The sequence below is a fragment of the Paramisgurnus dabryanus genome, chromosome 18 (genome assembly GCF_030506205.2).
Source record: "Paramisgurnus dabryanus chromosome 18, PD_genome_1.1, whole genome shotgun sequence".
Lineage (NCBI taxonomy): Eukaryota > Metazoa > Chordata > Actinopteri > Cypriniformes > Cobitidae > Paramisgurnus > Paramisgurnus dabryanus.
In genome coordinates this window covers 27608634-27631822 of record NC_133354.1, presented here as the reverse complement: position 1 = coordinate 27631822, position 23189 = coordinate 27608634, and the positions used below count along the sequence as shown (strand labels likewise).

Genomic DNA, 23189 nt, shown 5'->3' with positions numbered 1-23189 from the left:
GCGGTCTGTTTTCAGCAAAAGGCCTGTACTTTGGGCAAAACTTTCTAGTTTTCTCCCTAACGGACCAATATAATCCAATTCATGGAGGCCCTCGAGCATAAAACCTTCACTGATAGGACTTAACTCTGGAAGAGATTCCTGGTAGGGCGCCATGGCTTAGCCGGTCAAAGCGCCTGTCTCGTAAACAGGAGATCCTGGGTTCGAATCCCAGTGGTGCCTTCTTACGATGTTTGCGGTCCTCGGCCCCCACTCAGTGGCTTTCTTGTCACATTATTGTATCTCTTCATACTGTGACTCATCCTCCCTCAAAACAGATTTTAAAATCCCAGCAGTGCCTTCAGTCTGTAGCCTGCTAAGGGCTTTCTTTGTTTCTGTTTATCAGATGAAATACAACCTCCTTATAATTCATGGTTGTTATGTAAGCTGTCATAACTTCCAGATATTTTTGGAAAACAGACCAATCTGATTTATGAACAACCTTTACCCTAAAGCCTTCACTAATAGGGCTTAATTTTCTGTCAGGATGCCATGTCTTTTGCCTGGCTTTGTTCTCAAGGGTCCCCATGGCCAAAGCACCTGTCTTGTAAGTGGGAGATTACGTGATCAAAATCGCAGTGGTGCCTGTTATCAGTGGTTGTGGTCTTTGGCCTTCATGAAAGGCAGAATGGCGTCAAGGAGATTAAACTTTCTTTTACCTGTCTAAATGAAAAGAAAGCCGTGCAATTTTAGGATGCCCTGGCATTGCTGTCCAAAGACCATGTCTTGTAAATGAATTGTTCGAATCCCAGCGTTTCCTTCCTTTGTCAGTCTCTGCTCTCCCATCTACATGAAAGGCAGGAGGTCCGGGCAGAAAATACGACTGAAATTTCCCGTTTTCAATAGACCTGAAGCCATGTGACGTTAGGGTGCACAGCATCAGCCGGTCAAAGGGCCTGTCTTGTCAACAGACTGTTGAATTTCAAGCCATGCCTTCCTTTCAACGGCTGTTCTCCGGTTTAATTTGGAGAAAAGAGGTCCACAAGGAGGTTTGACTTTCTTGTACTTGGTTTAATTAAAATATAGCCATGGAGTTTAAGGATGTCCTGCCATAGCTGTTCAGTGATCATGTCTTGTAAACAGATTGTTCAATTCCAAGTGATTCCATCCTTTTAGTTGCTGTTTCTCCGTTCCACATGAAAGGCAGGAGGTCCAAAAAGAAAATATGACAGTCTTGTTCCTGTTTTCAAAAGATCTGAAGACATGTGACGTAAGGTTGCACACCATTGGCTGGTGAAAGTTCCTGTCCTTTCATCTGGAGATCCTGAATTCGTATCCCAAAAATGCCTTCCATTTGACAATTGTGCTCATTGGCATATGGAAAGAGCAGAAGGTAAAAACCGTAATTGTAACTCTTGGGCTGAAAAATACAAAAGCTAATAATAATTTAAATCTGTCTTCATCCAGAATTGTGTGCAAAACATCAGTGCTTTTGCATGTAGGCTCTGTGGCGCAATGGATAGCGCATTGGACTTCTAGATTATGAGTTGATGTGATTCAAAGGTTGTGGGTTCGAGTCCCACCAGAGTCGCAGGGTTTTAGCTCCGAAGACCCTGCTCAATGCATTTCATCTTACATTGTTGTTCCTGTTCATACTGTGACTCGGCAGATGGAGGGTGGTTTAGTTGGTTAAAGCTCCTGTCTAGTAAACAGGAGATCCTGGGTTCGAATCCCAGCGGAGCCTTTATCATGTGGCCAACTAAGGTCCGTTTCTTTGGCTTTTTCTCAGTTGAGATATGGTACATCCTGATAATTCAGAGTTGTCACGACAGCGGTCTGTTTTCAGCGAAAGGCCTGTACTTTGGGCAAAACTTTCTAGTTTTCTCCCTAACGGACCAATATAATCCAATTCATGGAGGCCCTCGAGCATAAAACCTTCACTGATAGGACTTAACTCTGGAAGAGATTCCTGGTAGGGCGCCATGGCTTAGCCGGTCAAAGCGCCTGTCTTGTAAACAGGAGATCCTGGGTTCGAATCCCAGTGGTGCCTTCTTACGATGTTTGCGGTCCTCGGCCCCCACTCAGTGGCTTTCTTGTCACATTATTGTATCTCTTCATACTGTGACTCATCCTCCCTCAAAACAGATTTTAAAATCCCAGCGGTGCCTTCAGTCTGTAGCCTGCTAAGGGCTTTCTTTGTTTCTGTTTATCAGATGAAATACAACCTCCTTATAATTCATGGTTGTTATGAAAGCTGTCATAACTTCCAGATATTTTTGGAAAACGGACCAATCTGATTTATGAACAACCTTTACCCTAAAGCCTTCACTAATAGGGCTTAATTTCCTGTCAGGACGCCATGTCTTTTGCCTGGCTTTGTTCTCAAGGGTGTCCATGGCCAAAGCACCTGTCTTGTAAGTGGGAGATTACGTGATCAAAATCGCAGTGGTGCCTTTTATCAGTGGTTGTTGTCTTTGGCCTTCATGAAAGGCAGAATGGCGTCAAGGAGATTAAACTTTCTTTTACCTGTCTAAATGAAAAGAAAGTCGTGCAATTTTAGGATGCCCTGGCATTGCTGTCCAAAGACCATGTCTTGTAAACGAATTGTTCGAATCCCAGCGTTTCCTTCCTTTGTCAGTCTCTGCTCTCCCATCTACATGAAAGGCAGGAGGTCCGGGCAGAAAATACGACTGAAATGTTCCCGTTTTCAATAGACCTGAAGCCATGTGACGTTAGGGTGCACAGCATCAGCCGGTCAAAGGGCCTGTCTTGTCAACAGACTGTTGAATTTCAAGCCATGCCTTCCTTTCAACGGCTGTTCTCCGGTTTAATTTGGAGAAAAGAGGTCCACAAGGAGGTTTGACTTTCTTGTACTTGGTTTAATAAAAATATAGCCATGGAGTTTAAGGATGTCCTGGCATAGCTGTTCAGTGATCATGTCTTGTAAACAGATTGTTCAATTCCAAGTGATTCCATCCTTTTAGTTGCTGTTTCTCCGTTCCACACGAAAGGCAGGAGGTCCAAAAAGAAAATATGACAGTCTTGTTCCTGTTTTCAAAAGATCTGAAGACATATGACGTAAGGTTGCACACCTTTGGCTGGTGAAAGTTCCTGTCCTTTCATCTGGAGATCCTGAATTCGTATGCCAAAAATGCCTTCCATCTGACAATTGTGCTCATTGGCATATGGAAAGAGCAGAAGGTAAAAATAGTAATTGTAACTCTTGGGCTGAAAAATACAAAAGCTAATAATAATTTAAATCTGTCTTCATCCAGAATTGTGTGCAAAACATCAGTGCTTTTGCATGTAGGCTCTGTGGCGCAATGGATAGCGCATTGGACTTCTAGATTATGAGTTGATGTGATTCAAAGGTTGTGGGTTCGAGTCCCACTAGAGTCGCAGGGTTTTAGCTCCGAAGACCCTGCTCAATGCATTTCATCTTACATTGTTGTTCCTGTTCATACTGTGACTCACCCTTCCACAATCGGCAGATGGAGGGTGGCGCCGTGGCTTAGTTGGTTAAAGCGCCTGTCTAGTAAACAGGAGATCCTGGGTTCGAATCCCAGCGGAGCCTTTATCATGTGGCCATCTAAGGTCCGTTTCTTTGGCTGTTTCTCAGTTGAGATATGGTACATCCTGATAATTCAGAGTTGTCACGACAGCGGTCTGTTTTCAGCGAAAGGCCTGTACTTTGGGCAAAACTTTCTAGTTTTCTCCCTAACGGACCAATATAATCCAATTCATGGAGGCCCTCGAGCATAAAACCTTCACTGATAGGACTTAACTCTGGAAGAGATTCCTGGTAGGGCGCCATGGCTTAGCCGGTCAAAGCGCCTGTCTCGTAAACAGGAGATCCTGGGTTCGAATCCCAGTGGTGCCTTCTTACGATGTTTGCGGTCCTCGGCCCCCACTCAGTGGCTTTCTTGTCACATTATTGTATCTCTTCATACTGTGACTCATCCTCCCTCAAAACAGATTTTAAAATCCCAGCGGTGCCTTCAGTCTGTAGCCTGCTAAGGGCTTTCTTTGTTTCTGTTTATCAGATGAAATACAACCTCCTTATAATTCATGGTTGTTATGAAAGCTGTCATAACTTCCAGATATTTTTGGAAAACGGACCAATCTGATTTATGAACAACCTTTACCCTAAAGCCTTCACTAATAGGGCTTAATTTCCTGTCAGGACGCCATGTCTTTTGCCTGGCTTTGTTCTCAAGGGTGTCCATGGCCAAAGCACCTGTCTTGTAAGTGGGAGATTACGTGATCAAAATCGCAGTGGTGCCTGTTATCAGTGGTTGTGGTCTTTGGCCTTCATGAAAGGCAGAATGGCATCAAGGAGATTAAATTTTCTTTTACCTGTCTAAATGAAAAGAAAGCCGTGCAATTTTGGGATGCCCTGGCATTGCTGTCCAAAGACCATGTCTTGTAAACAAATTGTTCGAATCCCAGCGTTTCCTTCCTTTGTCAGTCTCTGCTCTCCCATCTACATGAAAGGCAGGAGGTCCGGGCAGAAAATACGACTGAAATGTTCCCGTTTTCAATAGACCTGAAGCCATGTGACGTTAGGGTGCACAGCATCAGCCGGTCAAAGGGCCTGTTTTGTCAACAGACTGTTGAATTTCAAGCCATGCCTTCCTTTCAACGGCTGTTCTCCGGTTTAATTTGGAGAAAAGAGGTCCACAAGGAGGTTTGACTTTCTTGTACTTGGTTTAATTAAAATATAGCCATGGAGTTTAAGGATGTCCTGGCATAGCTGTTCAGTGATCATGTCTTGTAAACAGATTGTTCAATTCCAAGTGATTCCATCCTTTTAGTTGCTGTTTCTCCGTTCCACATGAAAGGCAGGAGGTCCAAAAAGAAAATATGACAGTCTTGTTCCTGTTTTCAAAAGATCTGAAGACATGTGACGTAAGGTTGCACACCATTGGCTGGTGAAAGTTCCTGTCCTTTCATCTGGAGATCCTGAATTCGTATCCCAAAAATGCCTTCCATTTGACAATTGTGCTCACTGGCATATGGAAAGAGCAGAAGGTGAAAATAGTAATTGTAACTCTTGGGCTGAAAAATACAAAAGCTAATAATAATTTAATCTGTCTTCATCCAGAATTGTGTGCAAAACATCAGTGCTTTTGCATGTAGGCTCTGTGGCGCAATGGATAGTGCATGTGACTTCTAGATTATGAGTTGATGTGATTCAAAGGTTGTGGGTTCGAGTCCCACCAGAGTCGCAGGGTTTTAGCTCCGAAGACCCTGCTCAATGCATTTCATCTTACATTGTTGTTCCTGTTCATACTGTGACTCACCCTTCCACAATCGGCAGATGGAGGGTGGCGCCGTGGCTTAGTTGGTTAAAGCGCCTGTCTAGTAAACAGGAGATCCTGGGTTCGAATCCCAGCGGAGCCTTTATCATGTGGCCAACTAAGGTCTGTTTCTTTGGCTGTTTCTCAGTTGAGATATGGTACATCCTGATAATTCAGAGTTGTCACGACAGCGGTCTGTTTTCAGCGAAAGGCCTGTACTTTGGGCAAAACTTTCTAGTTTTCTCCCTAACGGACCAATATAATCCAATTCATGGACGCCCTCGAGCATAAAACCTTCACTGATAGGACTTAACTCTGGAAGAGATTCCTGGTAGGGCGCCATGGCATAGCCGGTCAAAGCGCCTGTCTTGTAAATAGGAGATCCTGGGTTCGAATCCCAGTGGTGCCTTCTTACCATGTTTGCGGTCCTCGGCCCCCACTCAGTGGCTTTCTTGTCACATTGTTGTATCTCTTCATACTGTGACTCATCCTCCCTCAAAACAGATTTTAAAATCCCAGCGGTGCCTTCAGTCTGTAGCCTGCTAAGCGCTTTCTTTGTTTCTGTTTATCAGATGAAATACAACCTCCTTATAATTCATGGTTGTTATGAAAGCTGTCATAACTTCCAGATATTTTTGGAAAACGGACCAATCTGATTTATGAACAACCTTTACCCTAAAGCCTTCACTAATAGGGCTTAATTTCCTGTCAGGACGCCATGTCTTTTGCCTGGCTTTGTTCTCAAGGGTGTCCATGGCCAAAGCACCTGTCTTGTAAGTGGGAGATTACGTGATCAAAATCGCAGTGGTGCCTTTTATCAGTGGTTGTGGTCTTTGGCCTTCATGAAAGGCAGAATGGCGTCAAGGAGATTAAACTTTCTTTTACCTGTCTAAATGAAAAGAAAGCCGTGCAATTTTAGGATGCCCTGGCATTGCTGTCCAAAGACCATGTCTTGTAAACTAATTGTTCGAATCCCAGCGTTTCCTTCCTTTGTCAGTCTCTGCTCTCCCATCTACATGAAAGGCAGGAGGTCCGGGCAGAAAATACGACTGAAATGTTCCCGTTCGTTTCCCAAAAATGCCTTATATTTGACAATTGTGCTCATTGGCATATGGAAAGAGCAGAAGGTAAAAATAGTAATTGTAACTCTTGGGCTGAAAAATACAAAAGCTAATAATAATTTAAATCTGTCTTCATCCAAAATTGTGTGCAAAACATCAGTGCTTTTGCATGTAGGCTCTGTGGCGCAATGGTTAGCGCATTGGACTTCTAGATTATGAGTTGATGTGATTCAAAGGTTGTGGGTTCGAGTCCCACCAGAGTCGTGGGGTTTTAGCTCCGAAGACCCTGCTCAATGCATTTCATCTTACATTGTTGTTCCTGTTCATACTGTGACTCACCCTTCCACAATCGGCAGATGGAGGGTGGCGCCGTGGCTTAGTTGGTTAAAGAGCACCTATTATGGGATACACGTTTTTAAACATCATTTTGTGTGTAAGTGTGTATTAGTACATGCTAACGATATTCAAAAAGTACATACCTCAAAGAAAACGATGACGCGAGTTATCGTCTCTAACGTTCGAGGACTACAAAAAACACTCGGATTGTAGGCAACAGTTTACTTCCTGGGATTAGTGACGTAGATAAGACCAACATTATCATAGTTCAGCCCTCTCTGCTTTGCTTGGGTACGCCCTCAAAGACGGGGGTGGGGAGCGCCGAGTCAGAAGAGAGCTAAAATGGCGGAGGTTGTGAGTCCCTGCTTTGACTCTGTTTGCAAACTCTTGTTTCATTGTTTAAGCGATTAAATCTCTCGAGTAGACGCTGTCTCTTTAGATGCGAGGGCAAAATAGCACTTTATGGACTTACACAGAGGACATCATGTTTAATACGGTTCCGGAAAAATCCAGTCAGAAGTTGTTCACGGAGTTTTCACAATAACTGCTTCTCATGAACCGAAGCTGGATTTGCGCGACGTCTCCTCTTGAAAGTTGGATTACTGTGCACTTCTGGATCACAGGCTGTAAGTATTCACGTTTATTATTTGCCTTTTACTGTACATTACGTAACCGGTAACCGGAGATTAACATAATGTGCGTGTAGAGCTAAGCTTGCAAGCGAACTGTTTTGTGTTGTAATACTGTATTTCATAAACAACGTACCATATTTACACACGTGTATGTTGAATTATGCAGACTATCGTTTTTTTATCGATGTTGGTTAAGACATGTTTACAAACTTGCTAAGTTACCAGCTAAACTGTTACCGGTAAAATTTGTTCTCATGATCAAACTCAAGAAACTCTAAGTACAGATGATTTGTTTAACGTTATATGTATTTTACTGTTGTATTTACTTGAAGCTTTCTTAGATTTTGAAACGAAGTAAACACGTAATGTGTGTTGCTAATGTTGGGCCATGTAATATGTAATACATTAACGTTTTAATGAATAGTCTAACGAGTTATAGTCGTTGTACTCTATTGTTATGTCTTTTTGACTGAATACATGTTTGTTTTATTTGTCTATATCTTAGATTCGCAGCTGGACACATCCTTCTACACTGTATGCAAACATGCAACATCATAACACACAGTACAAGGAGTCAGACTGGCATATGAGGAGCAAAGGTGTGTAGCACAAATGATGTATTTAGCTAATGAAACCACTACCAGTCTTAAATGTATAACTGATGATGACAAAGTTTTTTTTCTCTGCATAATAATAGGAACCCAGCCAGTAGCATCGTTTCACAATGTTTCCATCACCATCATCAGTGGATGCCTTTGCCGTCCGTAGCCTGAGATTTCAGATTTGCAGCAAAAAAATGTTTTCTCATTTATTGGAATGCTATGCAGGTATTTAAGTATTTTAGTAACTGTGTTAAATAAAGTAGTATTTACTTTTACAATAAATTTATGCTTGCTTATATTTTTACAGGTTGTACCTTGCAGCCATCCATTACAATGTCACCAAGCCGTAACAAAAGCAGGAGAGGCAAAAGTACAAGGCTATGTTCCCAAAACACACAAATTACATACCGTAAGCAGTAATGTTTTATTTCAAATACATTCATAATTGAAAACTTAATGTATGAAGCAGGGAAATAAATGATCAAAACAAAAGATTTATTGACTGCAATATTTCTACAGTTATGTGGAGGATGTGATCAGGCTTGTGTTTGCTGAGGTATTTGAAGATAAGCTGAAGGAAGCCCCGATTCCAATGGACCTGGCATCACAGTTTGAGAGACCTTCAAAGGAGGACGTGATTGCATGCCATCTTCAGTGCAGGGGTCGTCGAAAGCCAACATTCCGATCAGGAAGCTCCAAGCATATCTGGAGAACAACACACGACAGAATGATAACCTTATAGTGTCGTCTTAAATAGCACCAGCTGACAAAGCTTTGATATGCCATTTATCTGAATAGATAGCTGTAAGAAATGAATTGAACAATTTTTGAAAGAAGAGCACAATATGGTTACTAAAGTATGTTTATTTGTATATTGTTTAACATTTAAATATATATTTGTAATAAATAAACTTTTGACTGACTACTATATTTTCTTTAAAGTTACATCTTTTGGGTACTTTGTTACTATAATAATACTTTAGTGTTATTGGTTTAAAAATGTAATAAAACTTACTCTAGTCCTGCGCCTCAAAGGCTTATAGTCGGTACAATAAATGTTCTGTGTGTAGGGATTTAGACAATTTGTGCAAAACCTGGATGATGAATCACGCAGGTAAGAGGCCCTGGAACCTGTTGCATTCTCCTTAAAACCTAGTAAGTAAAAACATAGCACATAGTCTTTCATAATAAAGTTTACCATAGTAAAATAATGTAGAACTAACATTCATTTCAATTAATACTTTCTTTGTGCTACATTTGGTGTTTCCATATAGTTTGCACAGTAAAATAGTATGTAAGCAGTATTTTATAATTAAGTTTACTATAGTAAAATAATGTAGAAATTACCAAGTGAAATCGTTTTATAATCATTTCAACAAATACTTTATATGTGCTACATTTGGTGTTTCCATATAGTTTGCACAGTAATAGAGTATGTAAGCAGTCTTTTATAATAAATTTTACTAGAGTAAAATAATGTAGAAATTACCAAGTGAAATCGTTTTATAATCATTTCAACAAATACTTTCTATGTGCTACATTTGGTGTTTCCATATAGTTATGTAGTACGTTATAATTACCTTTTGGATGTCTTTGCAACACATTTTCGTCTTCGTTTAGCATTCTGGCAGAGCTAAGGACACCTAAAAAAGTTAAATCCAATCGCGTTCATTGACGGAGATCGTTTATATCGTAACGGCCTTCTGAACTCTCTGGATCGAGCTCGAAGTGGTAAGGCAGTACAGACACCATCGTTTATAGAGAAATATAACGCTTGTTTACGTTGCCTCTGAGGCTGTGACTCTCAGTCAGAATCTGTGTCAACCCACGCGTAGTCAGGGGCGTAACCTTTCAAACACACGCCGAACCCAGCTGACCAATAACAGTTGAGTAGTCATCTGACCAACCCGAATACACTAGACATTTTGGGAGGCGGAGACAGGAACTAAACCGAGCGTTTTCCAGACAGTGGGAAATCGGTGAGGTATGTAAGCAATTTATAAGACTCACAGTGCATTAGTTCAAGTTTTAATAACATGTATGTACTATGGGATATTGCAATAACGTGCCAAGAACTTTCTAGTTTTCTCCCTAACGGACCAATATAATCCAATTCATGGAGGCCCTCGAGCATAAAACCTTCACTGATAGGACTTAACTCTGGAAGAGATTCCTGGTAGGGCGCCATGGCTTAGCCGGTCAAACCGCCTGTCTCGTAAACAGGAGATCCTGGGTTCGAATCCCAGCGGAGCCTTTATCATGTGGCCAACTAAGGTCCGTTTCTTTGGCTGTTTCTCAGTTGAGATATGGTACATCCTGATAATTCAGAGTTGTCACGACAGCGGTCTGTTTTCAGCGAAAGGCCTGTACTTTGGGCAAAACTTTCTAGTTTTCTCCCTAACGGACCAATATAATCCAATTCATGGACGCCCTCGAGCATAGCCTGTCTCGTAAACAGGAGATCCTGGGTTCGAATCCCAGTGGTGCCTTCTTACGATGTTTGCGGTCCTCGGCCCCCACTCAGTGGCTTTCTTGTCACATTGTTGTATCTCTTCATACTGTGACTCATCCTCCCTCAAAACAGATTTTAAAATCCCAGCGGTGCCTTCAGTCTGTAGCCTGCTAAGGGCTTTCTTTGTTTCTGTTTATCAGATGAAATACAACCTCCTTATAATTCATGGTTGTTATGAAAGCTGTCATAACTTCCAGATATTTTTGGAAAACGGACCAATCTGATTTATGAACAACCTTTACCCTAAAGCCTTCACTAATAGGGCTTAATTTCCTGTCAGGACGCCATGTCTTTTGCCTGGCTTTGTTCTCAAGGGTGTCCATGGCCAAAGCACCTGTCTTGTAAGTGGGAGATTACGTGATCAAAATCGCAGTGGTGCCTTTTATCAGTGGTTGTGGTCTTTGGCCTTCATGAAAGGCAGAATGGCGTCAAGGAGATTAAACTTTCTTTTACCTGTCTAAATGAAAAGAAAGCCGTGCAATTTTAGGATGCCCTGGCATTGCTGTCCAAAGACCATGTCTTGTAAACTAATTGTTCGAATCCCAGCGTTTCCTTCCTTTGTCAGTCTCTGCTCTCCCATCTACATGAAAGGCAGGAGGTCCGGGCAGATAATACGACTGAAATGTTCCCGTTCGTATCCCAAAAATGCCTTATATTTGACAATTGTGCTCATTGGCATATGGAAAGAGCAGAAGGTAAAAATAGTAATTGTAACTCTTGGGCTGAAAAATACAAAAGCTAATAATAATTTAAATCTGTCTTCATCCAGAATTGTGTGCAAAACATCAGTGCTTTTGCAGGTAGGCTCTGTGGCGCAATGGATAGCGCATTGGACTTCTAGATTATGAGTTGATGTGATTCAAAGGTTGTGGGTTCGAGTCCCACCAGAGTCGCGGGGTTTTAGCTCCGAAGACCCTGCTCAATGCATTTCATCTTACATTGTTGTTCCTGTTCATACTGTGACTCACCCTTCCACAATCGGCAGATGGAGGGTGGCGCCGTGGCTTAGTTGGTTAAAACGCCTGTCTAGTAAACAGGAGATCCTGGGTTCGAATCCCAGCGGAGCCTTTATCATGTGGCCAACTAAGGTCCGTTTCTTTGGCTGTTTCTCAGTTGAGATATGGTACATCCTGATAATTCAGAGTTGTCACGACAGCGGTCTGTTTTCAGCGAAAGGCCTGTACTTTGGGCAAAACTTTCTAGTTTTCTCCCTAACGGACCAATATAATCCAATTCATGGAGGCCCTCGAGCATAAAACCTTCACTGATAGGACTTAACTCTGGAAGAGATTCCTGGTAGGGCGCCATGGCTTAGCCGGTCAAAGAGCCTGTCTCGTAAACAGGAGATCCTGGGTTCGAATCCCAGTGGTGCCTTCTTACGATGTTTGCGGTCCTCGGCCCCCACTCAGTGGCTTTCTTGTCACATTATTGTATCTCTTCATACTGTGACTCATCCTCCCTCAAAACAGATTTTAAAATCCCAGCAGTGCCTTCAGTCTGTAGCCTGCTAAGGGCTTTCTTTGTTTCTGTTTATCAGATGAAATACAACCTCCTTATAATTCATGGTTGTTATGAAAGCTGTCATAACTTCCAGATATTTTTGGAAAACAGACCAATCTGATTTATGAACAACCTTTACCCTAAAGCCTTCACTAATAGGGCTTAATTTTCTGTCAGGACGCCATGTCTTTTGCCTGGCTTTGTTCTTAAGGGTCCCCATGGCCAAAGCACCTGTCTTGTAAGTGGGAGATTACGTGATCAAAATCGCAGTGGTGCCTGTTATCAGTGGTTGTGGTCTTTGGCCTTCATGAAAGGCAGAATGGCGTCAAGGAGATTAAACTTTCTTTTACCTGTCTAAATGAAAAGAAAGCCGTGCAATTTTAGGATGCCCTGGCATTGCTGTCCAAAGACCATGTCTTGTAAATGAATTGTTCGAATCCCAGCGTTTCCTTCCTTTGTCAGTCTCTGCTCTCCCATCTACATGAAAGGCAGGAGGTCCGGGCAGAAAATACGACTGAAATTTCCCGTTTTCAATAGACCTGAAGCCATGTGACGTTAGGGTGCACAGCATCAGCCGGTCAAAGGGCCTGTCTTGTCAACAGACTGTTGAATTTCAAGCCATGCCTTCCTTTCAACGGCTGTTCTCCGGTTTAATTTGGAGAAAAGAGGTCCACAAGGAGGTTTGACTTTCTTGTACTTGGTTTAATTAAAATATAGCCATGGAGTTTAAGGATGTCCTGCCATAGCTGTTCAGTGATCATGTCTTGTAAACAGATTGTTCAATTCCAAGTGATTCCATCCTTTTAGTTGCTGTTTCTCCGTTCCACATGAAAGGCAGGAGGTCCAAAAAGAAAATATGACAGTCTTGTTCCTGTTTTCAAAAGATCTGAAGACATGTGACGTAAGGTTGCACACCATTGGCTGGTGAAAGTTCCTGTCCTTTCATCTGGAGATCCTGAATTCGTATCCCAAAAATGCCTTCCATTTGACAATTGTGCTCATTGGCATATGGAAAGAGCAGAAGGTAAAAATAGTAATTGTAACTCTTGGGCTGAAAAATACAAAAGCTAATAATAATTTAAATCTGTCTTCATCCAGAATTGTGTGCAAAACATCAGTGCTTTTGCATGTTGGCTCTGTGGCGCAATGGATAGCGCATTGCACTTCTAGATTATGAGTTGATGTGATTCAAAGGTTGTGGGTTCGAGTCCCACCAGAGTCGCAGGGTTTTAGCTCCGAAGACCCTGCTCAATGCATTTCATCTTACATTGTTGTTCCTGTTCATACTGTGACTCGGCAGATGGAGGGTGGTTTAGTTGGTTAAAGCGCCTGTCTAGTAAACAGGAGATCCTGGGTTCGAATCCCAGCGGAGCCTTTATCATGTGGCCAACTAAGGTCCGTTTCTTTGGCTTTTTCTCAGTTGAGATATGGTACATCCTGATAATTCAGAGTTGTCACGACAGCGGTCTGTTTTCAGCGAAAGGCCTGTACTTTGGGCAAAACTTTCTAGTTTTCTCCCTAACGGACCAATATAATCCAATTCATGGAGGCCCTCGAGCATAAAACCTTCACTGATAGGACTTAACTCTGGAAGAGATTCCTGGTAGGGCGCCATGGCTTAGCCGGTCAAAGCGCCTGTCTCGTAAACAGGAGATCCTGGGTTCGAATCCCAGTGGTGCCTTCTTACGATGTTTGCGGTCCTCGGCCCCCACTCAGTGGCTTTCTTGTCACATTATTGTATCTCTTCATACTGTGACTCATCCTCCCTCAAAACAGATTTTAAAATCCCAGCGGTGCCTTCAGTCTGTAGCCTGCTAAGGGCTTTCTTTGTTTCTGTTTATCAGATGAAATACAACCTCCTTATAATTCATGGTTGTTATGAAAGCTGTCATAACTTCCAGATATTTTTGGAAAACGGACCAATCTGATTTATGAACAACCTTTACCCTAAAGCCTTCACTAATAGGGCTTAATTTCCTGTCAGGACGCCATGTCTTTTGCCTGGCTTTGTTCTCAAGGGTGTCCATGGCCAAAGCACCTGTCTTGTAAGTGGGAGATTACGTGATCAAAATCGCAGTGGTGCCTTTTATCAGTGGTTGTTGTCTTTGGCCTTCATGAAAGGCAGAATGGCGTCAAGGAGATTAAACTTTCTTTTACCTGTCTAAATGAAAAGAAAGCCGTGCAATTTAAGGATGCCCTGGCATTGCTGTCCAAAGACCATGTCTTGTAAATGAATTGTTCGAATCCCAGCGTTTCCTTCCTTTGTCAGTCTCTGCTCTCCCATCTACATGAAAGGCAGGAGGTCCGGGCAGAAAATACGACTGAAATTTCCCGTTTTCAATAGACCTGAAGCCATGTGACGTTAGGGTGCACAGCATCAGCCGGTCAAAGGGCCTGTCTTGTCAACAGACTGTTGAATTTCAAGCCATGCCTTCCTTTCAACGGCTGTTCTCCGGTTTAATTTGGAGAAAAGAGGTCCACAAGGAGGTTTGACTTTCTTGTACTTGGTTTAATTAAAATATAGCCATGGAGTTTAAGGATGTCCTGCCATAGCTGTTCAGTGATCATGTCTTGTAAACAGATTGTTCAATTCCAAGTGATTCCATCCTTTTAGTTGCTGTTTCTCCGTTCCACATGAAAGGCAGGAGGTCCAAAAAGAAAATATGACAGTCTTGTTCCTGTTTTCAAAAGATCTGAAGACATGTGACGTAAGGTTGCACACCATTGGCTGGTGAAAGTTCCTGTCCTTTCATCTGGAGATCCTGAATTCGTATCCCAAAAATGCCTTCCATTTGACAATTGTGCTCACTGGCATATGGAAAGAGCAGAAGGTGAAAATAGTAATTGTAACTCTTGGGCTGAAAAATACAAAAGCTAATAATAATTTAAATCTGTCTTCATCCAGAATTGTGTGCAAAACATCAGTGCTTTTGCATGTAGGCTCTGTGGCGCAATGGATAGCGCATTGGACTTCTAGATTATGAGTTGATGTGATTCAAAGGTTGTGGGTTCGAGTCCCACCAGAGTCGCAGGGTTTTAGCTCCGAAGACCCTGCTCAATGCATTTCATCTTACATTGTTGTTCCTGTTCATACTGTGACTCACCCTTCCACAATCGGCAGATGGAGGGTGGCGCCGTGGCTTAGTTGGTTAAAGCGCCTGTCTAGTAAACAGGAGATCCTAGGTTCGAATCCCAGCGGAGCCTTTATCATGTGGCCAACTAAGGTCTGTTTCTTTGGCTGTTTCTTAGTTGAGATATGGTACATCCTGATAATTCAGAGTTGTCACGACAGCGGTCTGTTTTCAGCGAAAGGCCTGTACTTTGGGCAAAACTTTCTAGTTTTCTCCCTAACGGACCAATATAATCCAATTCATGGACGCCCTCGAGCATAAAACCTTCACTGATAGGACTTAACTCTGGAAGAGATTCCTGGTAGGGCGCCATGGCATAGCCGGTCAAAGCGCCTGTCTTGTAAACAGGAGATCCTGGGTTCGAATCCCAGTGGTGCCTTCTTACCATGTTTGCGGTCCTCGGCCCCCACTCAGTGGCTTTCTTGTCACATTGTTGTATCTCTTCATACTGTGACTCATCCTCCCTCAAAACAGATTTTAAAATACCAGCGGTGCCTTCAGTCTGTAGCCTGCTAAGCGCTTTCTTTGTTTCTGTTTATCAGATGAAATACAACCTCCTTATAATTCATGGTTGTTATGAAAGCTGTCATAACTTCCAGATATTTTTGGAAAACGGACCAATCTGATTTATGAACAACCTTTACCCTAAAGCCTTCACTAATAGGGCTTAATTTCCTGTCAGGACGCCATGTCTTTTGCCTGGCTTTGTTCTCAAGGGTGTCCATGGCCAAAGCACCTGTCTTGTAAGTGGGAGATTACGTGATCAAAACCGCAGTGGTGCCTTTTATCAGTGGTTGTGGTCTTTGGCCTTCATGAAAGGCAGAATGGCGTCAAGGAGATTAAACTTTATTTTACCTGTCTAAATGAAAAGAAAGCCGTGCAATTTTAGGATGCCCTGGCATTGCTGTCCAAAGACCATGTCTTGTAAACTAATTGTTCGAATCCCAGCGTTTCCTTCCTTTGTCAGTCTCTGCTCTCCCATCTACATGAAAGGCAGGAGGTCCGGGCAGAAAATACGACTGAAATGTTCCCGTTCGTTTCCCAAAAATGCCTTATATTTGACAATTGTGCTCATTGGCATATGGAAAGAGCAGAAGGTAAAAATAGTAATTGTAACTCTTGGGCTGAAAAATACAAAAGCTAATAATAATTTAAATCTGTCTTCATCCAAAATTGTGTGCAAAACATCAGTGCTTTTGCATGTAGGCTCTGTGGCGCAATGGATAGCGCATTGGACTTCTAGATTATGAGTTGATGTGATTCAAAGGTTGTGTGTTCGAGTCCCACCAGAGTCGCGGGGTTTTAGCTCCGAAGACCCTGCTCAATGCATTTCATCTTACATTGTTGTTCCTGTTCATACTGTGACTCACCCTTCCACAATCGGCAGATGGAGGGTGGCGCCGTGGCTTAGTTGGTTAAAGAGCACCTATTATGGGATACACGTTTTTAAACATCATTTTGTGTGTAAGTGTGTATTAGTACATGCTAACGATATTCAAAAAGTACATACCTCAAAGAAAACGATGACGCGAGTTATCGTCTCTAACGTTCGAGGACTACAAAAAACACTCGGATTGTAGGCAACAGTTTACTTCCTGGGATTAGTGACGTAGATAAGACCAACATTATCATAGTTCAGCCCTCTCTGCTTTGCTTGGGTACGCCCTCAAAGACGGGGGTGGGGAGCGCCGAGTCAGAAGAGAGCTAAAATGGCGGAGGTTGTGAGTCCCTGCTTTGACTCTGTTTGCAAACTCTTGTTTCATTGTTTAAGCGATTAAATCTCTCGAGTAGACGCTGTCTCTTTAGATGCGAGGGCAAAATAGCACTTTATGGACTTACACAGAGGACATCATGTTTAATACGGTTCCGGAAAAATCCAGTCAGAAGTTGTTCACGGAGTTTTCACAATAACTGCTTCTCATGAACCGAAGCTGGATTTGCGCGACGTCTCCTCTTGAAAGTTGGATTACTGTGCACTTCTGGATCACAGGCTGTAAGTATTCACGTTTATTATTTGCCTTTTACTGTACATTACGTAACCGGTAACCGGAGATTAACATAATGTGCGTGTAGAGCTAAGCTTGCAAGCTAATTGTTTTGTGTTGTAATACTGTATTTCATAAACAACGTACAATATTTACACACGTGTATGTTGAATTATGCAGACTATCGTTTTTTTTATCGATGTTGGTTTAGACATGTTTACAAACTTGCTAAGTTGCTAAGCTAAATACAAATACAAATGCCAGCTAAACTGTTACCAGTAAAATTTGTTCTCATGATCAAACTCAAGAAACTCTAAGTACAGATGATTTGTTTAAAGTTATATGTATTTTATTGTTGTATTTACTTGAAGCTTTCTTAGATTTTGAAACGAAGTAAACACGTAATGTGTGGTGCTAATGTTGGGCCATGTAATATACATTAACGTTTTAATGAATAGTCTAACGAGTTATAGTCGTTGTACTCTATTGTTATAATATGTCTTTTTGACTGAATACATGTTTGTTTTATTTGTCTATATCCTAGATTCGCAGCTGTACACATCCTTCTACACTGTATGCAAACATGCAACATCATAACACACAGTACAAGGAGTCAGACTGGCATATGAGGAGCAAAGGTGTGTAACACACATGATGTATTTAGCTAGTGAAACCACTACCAGTCTTAAATGTATAACTGATGATGACAAAGTTTTTTTTTCTCTGCATAATAATAGGAACCCAGGCAGTAGCATCGTTTCACAATGTTTCCATCATCATCATCAGTGGATGCCTTTGCCGTCCGTAGCCTGAGATTTCAGATTTGCAGCAAAATTTTTTTGATTTTCTCCTTTATTGGAATGCTGTGCAGGTATTTAAGTATTTTAGTAACTTTGTTAAATAAAGTAGTATTTACTTTTACAATAAATTAATTGCTTGTTTATATTTTACAGGTATTTGTACCTTGCAGCCATCCATTACGATGTCACCAAGCCGTAACAAAAGTAGGAGAGGGAAAGTACAAGGCTATGTTCCCAAAACACACAAGTGACATACCGTAAGCAGTAATGTTTTATTTCAAATACATTCATAATTAAAAACTTAATGTATGAAGCAGGGAAATAAATGATCAAAACAAAAGATTTATTGACCGCAATATTTCTACAGTTATGTGGAGGATGTGATCAGGCTTGTGTTTGATGAGGTATTTGAAGATAAGCTGAAGGAAACCCCGATTCCAATGGACCTGGCATCACAGTTTGAGAGACCTTCAAAGGAGGACGTGATTGCATGCCATCTTCAGTGCAGGGGTCGTCGAAAGCCAAAATTGTGACCGATCTGATCAGGAAGCTCCAAGCGTATCTGGAGAACAACACACGACAGGATGATAACCTTATAGTGTCGTCTTAAATAGCACCAGCTGACAAAGCTTTGATATGCCATTTATCTGAATAGATAGCTGTAAGAAATGAATTGAAAAAATTTTGAAAGAAGAGCACAATATGGTTACTAAAGTATGTTTATTTGTATATTGTTTAACATTTAAATATATATTTGTAATAAATAAAAAAAACTTTTGACTGACTATTATATTTTCTTTAAAGTTACATCTTTTGGGTATTTTGTTACTATAATGATACTTTAGTGTTATTGGTTTAAAAATGTAATAAAACTTACTCTAGTCCTGCACCTCAAAGGCTTATAGTCGGTACAATAAATGTTCTGTGTGTAGGGATTTAGACAATTTGTGCAAAACCTGGATGATGTATCACGCAGGTAAGAGGCCCTGGAACCTGTTGCATTCTCCTTAAAACCTAATAAGTAAAAACATAGCACTTATAAGTAAGCAGTTTTTCATAATAAAGTTTACCATAGTGAAATAATGTAGAACATTCATTTCAATTAATACTTTCTTTGTGCTACATTTGGTGTTTCCATATAGTTTGCACAGTGATATAGTATGTAAACAGTCTTTTATAATACAGTTTACTATAGTAAAATAATGTTAACAAATGAAATAGTTTTATAATCATTTCAACAAATACTTTCTATGTGCTACATTTGGTGTTTCCATATAGTTTGCACAGTAATATAGTATGTAAGCAGGCTTTTTTAATAAAGTTTACTATAGTAAATAATGTTAATAAGTGAAATAGTTTTATAATCATTTCAGAAAATACTTTCTATGTGCTACATTTGGTGTTTCCATATAGTTTGCAAAGTAATGTAGTACGTTATAATTACCTTTTGGATGTCTTTGCAACACATTTTCGTCTTCGTTTAGCATTCTGGCAGAGCTAAGGACACCTAAAAAAGTTAAATCCAATCGCGTTCATTGACGGAGATCGTTTATATCGTAACGGCCGTCTGAACTCTCTGGATCGAGCTCGAAGTGGTAAGGCAGTACAGACACCATCGTTTATAGAGAAATATAGCGCTTGTTTACGTTGCCTGTGACTCTCAGTCAGAACCGGAAAACCCACGCGTCAGGGGCGTAACCTTTCAAACACACGCCGAACCCAGTTGACCAATAACAGTTGAGTAGTCATCTGACCAATCCGAATACACTAGACATTTTGGGAGGCGGAGACAGGAACTAAACCGAGCGTTTTCCAGACATGCAGAAATCGGTGAGGTATGTAAGCAATTTATAAGACTCACAGTGCATTAGTTCAAGTTTTAATAACATGTATGTACTATGGGATATTACAATAACGTGCTAACGTGCTCATTTATTAGCATAATTGGTGCTCTTTAATTTATCAAACCCCTCTCTGTTGTTGTGTGCTGTCAAAATATCATTTACATATTTCAACCATACTCCCTCTCATCTCTCGGGATAACTAGCTTATCTTTTGGCAATTGGTTAAACAATACAATTACCTGCTCCTTTGTGCTGCTATCCTGTAAAATTATTTGATTCTCACTGCTACTCCAGCCTCACAAACCAACACTCCTTCACTTCTCAACTCAATATCTTCTCCTAATTTGAATTTTTGTTCATACTGTAAATCCTCTCCTTTGAGGCAATATTTCATTGTACAGTGACCCTCAAATCTTGGCTTTCGTTCCTGAAAATCTTTAGTTTTTTCTCTGGCAGCCGCCATCATTTTTTTCCAATTTCTCTATGCAATATACTTCTGGTCGAATTAAAGGGGTTAGTTCCTGTTTAGTTATTTTGGTTAGACACTGCAATGTTAATCCCTGTGGTGTGGTTTTGATGGTATCATCTAATTTACACAAAATGTCCCTTCCAATGAATGTGATCGGAACCTGAGGTGCCATCAAAAATTGATTTACAAAAGTTTTTCCTTCTATCTGAACCATAATTGGTTCTGACAGACACATTTCCATAGGTTTTCCAGAGAACCCCAATTGTTCTAACAGATGATTGTGATGCAACAACCCCAGGTACCAATTTTGGATCAATTGAGCTGCATGTAGCCCCGGTGTCAATTAAACATTCAATTTTCACTCCATTTATTATGCATGTTAATTTAGGTTCTTCCCAATCATTTTTGGATAATGCTACCTATTGGTTAATTGGACCCTCCGAACACCCCTATTGCTTCCATGGGGTTTTTGGACAGTCACGCCTAGCATGATTATTCTCCCCACATCCCCAGCAAACATTGTTTTGCCCGAAATATTGACCCAGATCAGCGGATGCCCTGTTCTGAAAATATCCCCTTCCTCTGCCCATTGGCCATCTTCAAAAATTAATTCCTCTACTCTGTCAACTAGGTGCCATTACATTCACAATTACTGGTTGAGACGGGGCTGCGCCATGGGGGTGCTGCCATGGGTTCTGATTTTGGGTTTGATCCACAGCTTGTTTTGGCAGATCTGCTACCTTTTCAGACTTGTTAGGAGGGTGTGTTGCAACCATTTCGCCCTGAGAGTGGCTCGCTGACTCATATGACCCTGCCCATCCCACTACATAGGTTCCCCTGGGGGCCTTACTAATGTCTTTGTGTCTTTTCTTTTCTTCCAGGCTAACTTGAGCCAGCTTTCGTTCAGTCTCTTTAGCTTGTTGCTCTAAGTCTCTTTCGTGTTTCTGGTGTTTGGAGGCATGGTGTTTCAGGGTCTCCACCCACTGGCTGTGTGGCATTGCATCTAGCCCTGGGGTGTCACTCAGTTTGTTTTGCACAGACACTGGCAGTGCGTCCAGCAGTTCCTTTCTGAACAGTCTGGTCTCAAAGTCTCTTGGGTCAGTGGGATCTTTTCTCAGCCCCTGCCCTCTCCAAGTTTGCATGTTTTTCCACAGTGCACAGTCCTCCTGACCCAGTGCAGTGGGGGTCAGTTTGGTGCTGTCAAACTTGACAGGGAACTCAGTTCTCAAGGCACCCCAAAGTCTGCCTCTGTAACAGTCAAGAGCCTGGCCATCAAAATCAAACGAAACCACACTCTGTCCCATAACTGCTGACCACAACACATCCTCCATTTCCCTCAAACTAGTGATTTTTGCCAGTAAGGCTTTTATGTCACCCACCGCCAATCTTGTACCTTGGGTCTTTTTCCCCAACGCACCGATGCAGGGACCAAAACCGTCTCTTAAACTTGGCAACAGATTTATTATAGTCTCTAAATCCCTATAAGCCCATGGGACATACACAGCTGTTTTCCCTTCAATACGCAACGGAAATACACTCACACCTAGCTCATTCATTTCACCTCTAGGGGTGCTTTTCAATAATGGGGATCTGTCCTCTATTGGGTCAAAGTCCAAAGCTGATGTGTCCCTATACTCCAAATCTCTGTTTCTCTCCTCTACCAACATCTTAGCTCTGTAAGTTCTTAATCCATCAGGTCCTGGCATTTTTGTCATATCTATACCACCTTTAGAGGCTGGGTACTCTTGTGTCATTTTCATATTTAGCCAGTCATCAGTTTCTCGCTTTCTCTGTTCCATAGCCTGCAATGCCCTGACCTTTTGTTGCATAAGCACTCTTTCTTTTGATATCTCTCTATCCTGCCTTTCTTGCTCCAAAATCATCCTTTCTTCTTGTAATCTTTTACCAAGCTCTCTGTCCTGCGATAGCCCTGCTAAACCCAAAGACTTCACCTCTTTAGTTAATTCTGTTATTTCCTTTGCTCTCTGTTCACTTAGTCGGTCCAAATGTTCTAAATGAGTCCTGGTATACTGACTAGCTTCTCCTGCTGCCTGACTTTGTTCACTGAATGATCCTTCTTTGCCTCTATGCATCTCATCATACAGTTCCACATTTCCCTCAACTTCTAATTCCCCTTTAAGCTACATAGTTCCTTTAATAACTGGATACAGTGTGCTAGCATTTGGTGAAGCAACAGGGGTGGTTGGGGCTGGAGTGAGAGCAGTGAAGGGAGGGCGACTTTCAGAGAGAGCTGTGAAGGGAGGTCTGTTTGTGTATGTGGTAAATGGGGGCATGGAATGAGGGAGGCAGAGGCAGTGGGCAGTGCATAGGGCGGTGGCTTAACTGTTTTAGTTACCACAGGTAATTGGTTTGCAGTGTCTACTGGCTGTTCTAGCAATCTTGTCTTTTCTGTTCTTTCGTTGTGCTTTGCCAGCTCTTGAACTCTGATGTCTTCTCTATCAGCCATCACTCTTTCAGCTTCCTTACTCCAGCAACCTCTAGCTTTTCCCACAATTCCATTCCATCTAACAAAGCTTTTCTCTTTTTCTTCTTTCCATCTTTCTTGGTTTTCAAATCCTGATTAGCTATATAACTAGGCAACCAAATTTTCATACTCTTAATTTTTTCTTTATTCCACGTTCCCTGTTCTGGCCAGTGAAAGGGAGGCTGCTCTCCTTTCTTATATTTGTTACTTCTGGTATACCATTTTAGATCATTACACCACTTAGCCAATGCTTTACCATCAAAGCCTTTGTCTTTTAAGTTACACCATTCTACCGGGGCCATAGTGATAGCATGCTCTAATTCTTTGGTTGCTGCTTCCATGTTACACTGAATGGTTGTTTGCTTTATTTATTTAACAAAAAATCAATGCACTTCTCTGCACTATAAAATGTTCCAGTCAGGCAACTGGAATAAATCACAAAGGGTCCCACAAGTATGTAAATGATCTCCTTTTCGCCAGTCACTTTATCTGTCACACAACCACTTTTAAGATTTGATTCAAACTTAAACTTAGCACTTACAATGCTCAGTTCTCT

The 23189-nt window shown here is 41.6% G+C and overlaps 3 long non-coding RNA genes and 21 other non-coding genes across 24 annotated transcripts; 23 read left to right on the top strand and 1 right to left on the bottom strand.

Annotated features, from left to right (window-relative positions):
- Window positions 1–145: 145 nt before the first annotated feature.
- On the top strand, window positions 146–219 carry trnat-cgu (transfer RNA threonine (anticodon CGU)). Its single transcript has one exon. It is a non-coding gene; the product is annotated as a tRNA-Thr (tRNA).
- Window positions 220–1477: 1258 nt separating this feature from the next.
- Window positions 1478–1567, top strand: trnar-ucu (transfer RNA arginine (anticodon UCU)). Its single transcript is given in 2 exon segments — window positions 1478–1514; window positions 1532–1567. It is a non-coding gene; the product is annotated as a tRNA-Arg (tRNA).
- Window positions 1568–1650: 83 nt separating this feature from the next.
- On the top strand, window positions 1651–1720 carry trnat-agu (transfer RNA threonine (anticodon AGU)). Its single transcript has one exon. It is a non-coding gene; the product is annotated as a tRNA-Thr (tRNA).
- A 232-nt stretch (window positions 1721–1952) lies between these two features.
- trnat-ugu (transfer RNA threonine (anticodon UGU)) lies at window positions 1953–2026 on the top strand. Its single transcript has one exon. It is a non-coding gene; the product is annotated as a tRNA-Thr (tRNA).
- A 1259-nt stretch (window positions 2027–3285) lies between these two features.
- On the top strand, window positions 3286–3375 carry trnar-ucu (transfer RNA arginine (anticodon UCU)). Its single transcript is given in 2 exon segments — window positions 3286–3322; window positions 3340–3375. It is a non-coding gene; the product is annotated as a tRNA-Arg (tRNA).
- Window positions 3376–3476: 101 nt separating this feature from the next.
- trnat-agu (transfer RNA threonine (anticodon AGU)) lies at window positions 3477–3550 on the top strand. The gene has a single exon. It is a non-coding gene; the product is annotated as a tRNA-Thr (tRNA).
- Window positions 3551–3782: 232 nt separating this feature from the next.
- Window positions 3783–3856, top strand: trnat-cgu (transfer RNA threonine (anticodon CGU)). Its single transcript has one exon. It is a non-coding gene; the product is annotated as a tRNA-Thr (tRNA).
- A 1449-nt stretch (window positions 3857–5305) lies between these two features.
- trnat-agu (transfer RNA threonine (anticodon AGU)) lies at window positions 5306–5379 on the top strand. The gene has a single exon. It is a non-coding gene; the product is annotated as a tRNA-Thr (tRNA).
- A 232-nt stretch (window positions 5380–5611) lies between these two features.
- On the top strand, window positions 5612–5685 carry trnat-ugu (transfer RNA threonine (anticodon UGU)). Its single transcript has one exon. It is a non-coding gene; the product is annotated as a tRNA-Thr (tRNA).
- An 826-nt stretch (window positions 5686–6511) lies between these two features.
- On the top strand, window positions 6512–6601 carry trnar-ucu (transfer RNA arginine (anticodon UCU)). The gene is given in 2 exon segments: window positions 6512–6548; window positions 6566–6601. It is a non-coding gene; the product is annotated as a tRNA-Arg (tRNA).
- Window positions 6602–8000: 1399 nt separating this feature from the next.
- On the top strand, window positions 8001–8528 carry LOC135776961 (uncharacterized). The gene is made up of 3 exons (XR_010544246.2): window positions 8001–8132; window positions 8215–8316; window positions 8427–8528. It is a non-coding gene; the product is annotated as an uncharacterized lncRNA (long non-coding RNA).
- On the bottom strand, window positions 8481–9792 carry LOC135776960 (uncharacterized). Its single transcript, XR_010544245.2, has 3 exons — window positions 9488–9792; window positions 8923–9059; window positions 8481–8612 (listed from the first exon to the last, which is right to left on the bottom strand). It is a non-coding gene; the product is annotated as an uncharacterized lncRNA (long non-coding RNA).
- A 295-nt stretch (window positions 9793–10087) lies between these two features.
- Window positions 10088–10161, top strand: trnat-cgu (transfer RNA threonine (anticodon CGU)). The gene has a single exon. It is a non-coding gene; the product is annotated as a tRNA-Thr (tRNA).
- Window positions 10162–11222: 1061 nt separating this feature from the next.
- trnar-ucu (transfer RNA arginine (anticodon UCU)) lies at window positions 11223–11312 on the top strand. Its single transcript is given in 2 exon segments — window positions 11223–11259; window positions 11277–11312. It is a non-coding gene; the product is annotated as a tRNA-Arg (tRNA).
- Window positions 11313–11413: 101 nt separating this feature from the next.
- On the top strand, window positions 11414–11487 carry trnat-agu (transfer RNA threonine (anticodon AGU)). Its single transcript has one exon. It is a non-coding gene; the product is annotated as a tRNA-Thr (tRNA).
- A 232-nt stretch (window positions 11488–11719) lies between these two features.
- trnat-cgu (transfer RNA threonine (anticodon CGU)) lies at window positions 11720–11793 on the top strand. The gene has a single exon. It is a non-coding gene; the product is annotated as a tRNA-Thr (tRNA).
- A 1258-nt stretch (window positions 11794–13051) lies between these two features.
- trnar-ucu (transfer RNA arginine (anticodon UCU)) lies at window positions 13052–13141 on the top strand. Its single transcript is given in 2 exon segments — window positions 13052–13088; window positions 13106–13141. It is a non-coding gene; the product is annotated as a tRNA-Arg (tRNA).
- Window positions 13142–13224: 83 nt separating this feature from the next.
- Window positions 13225–13294, top strand: trnat-agu (transfer RNA threonine (anticodon AGU)). Its single transcript has one exon. It is a non-coding gene; the product is annotated as a tRNA-Thr (tRNA).
- Window positions 13295–13526: 232 nt separating this feature from the next.
- trnat-cgu (transfer RNA threonine (anticodon CGU)) lies at window positions 13527–13600 on the top strand. Its single transcript has one exon. It is a non-coding gene; the product is annotated as a tRNA-Thr (tRNA).
- Window positions 13601–14858: 1258 nt separating this feature from the next.
- On the top strand, window positions 14859–14948 carry trnar-ucu (transfer RNA arginine (anticodon UCU)). Its single transcript is given in 2 exon segments — window positions 14859–14895; window positions 14913–14948. It is a non-coding gene; the product is annotated as a tRNA-Arg (tRNA).
- A 101-nt stretch (window positions 14949–15049) lies between these two features.
- trnat-agu (transfer RNA threonine (anticodon AGU)) lies at window positions 15050–15123 on the top strand. The gene has a single exon. It is a non-coding gene; the product is annotated as a tRNA-Thr (tRNA).
- A 232-nt stretch (window positions 15124–15355) lies between these two features.
- trnat-ugu (transfer RNA threonine (anticodon UGU)) lies at window positions 15356–15429 on the top strand. The gene has a single exon. It is a non-coding gene; the product is annotated as a tRNA-Thr (tRNA).
- Window positions 15430–16255: 826 nt separating this feature from the next.
- trnar-ucu (transfer RNA arginine (anticodon UCU)) lies at window positions 16256–16345 on the top strand. Its single transcript is given in 2 exon segments — window positions 16256–16292; window positions 16310–16345. It is a non-coding gene; the product is annotated as a tRNA-Arg (tRNA).
- A 127-nt stretch (window positions 16346–16472) lies between these two features.
- LOC135776959 (uncharacterized) lies at window positions 16473–17903 on the top strand. Its single transcript, XR_010544244.2, has 3 exons — window positions 16473–17043; window positions 17580–17673; window positions 17773–17903. It is a non-coding gene; the product is annotated as an uncharacterized lncRNA (long non-coding RNA).
- The last annotated feature ends 5286 nt before the right edge of the window (window positions 17904–23189 follow it).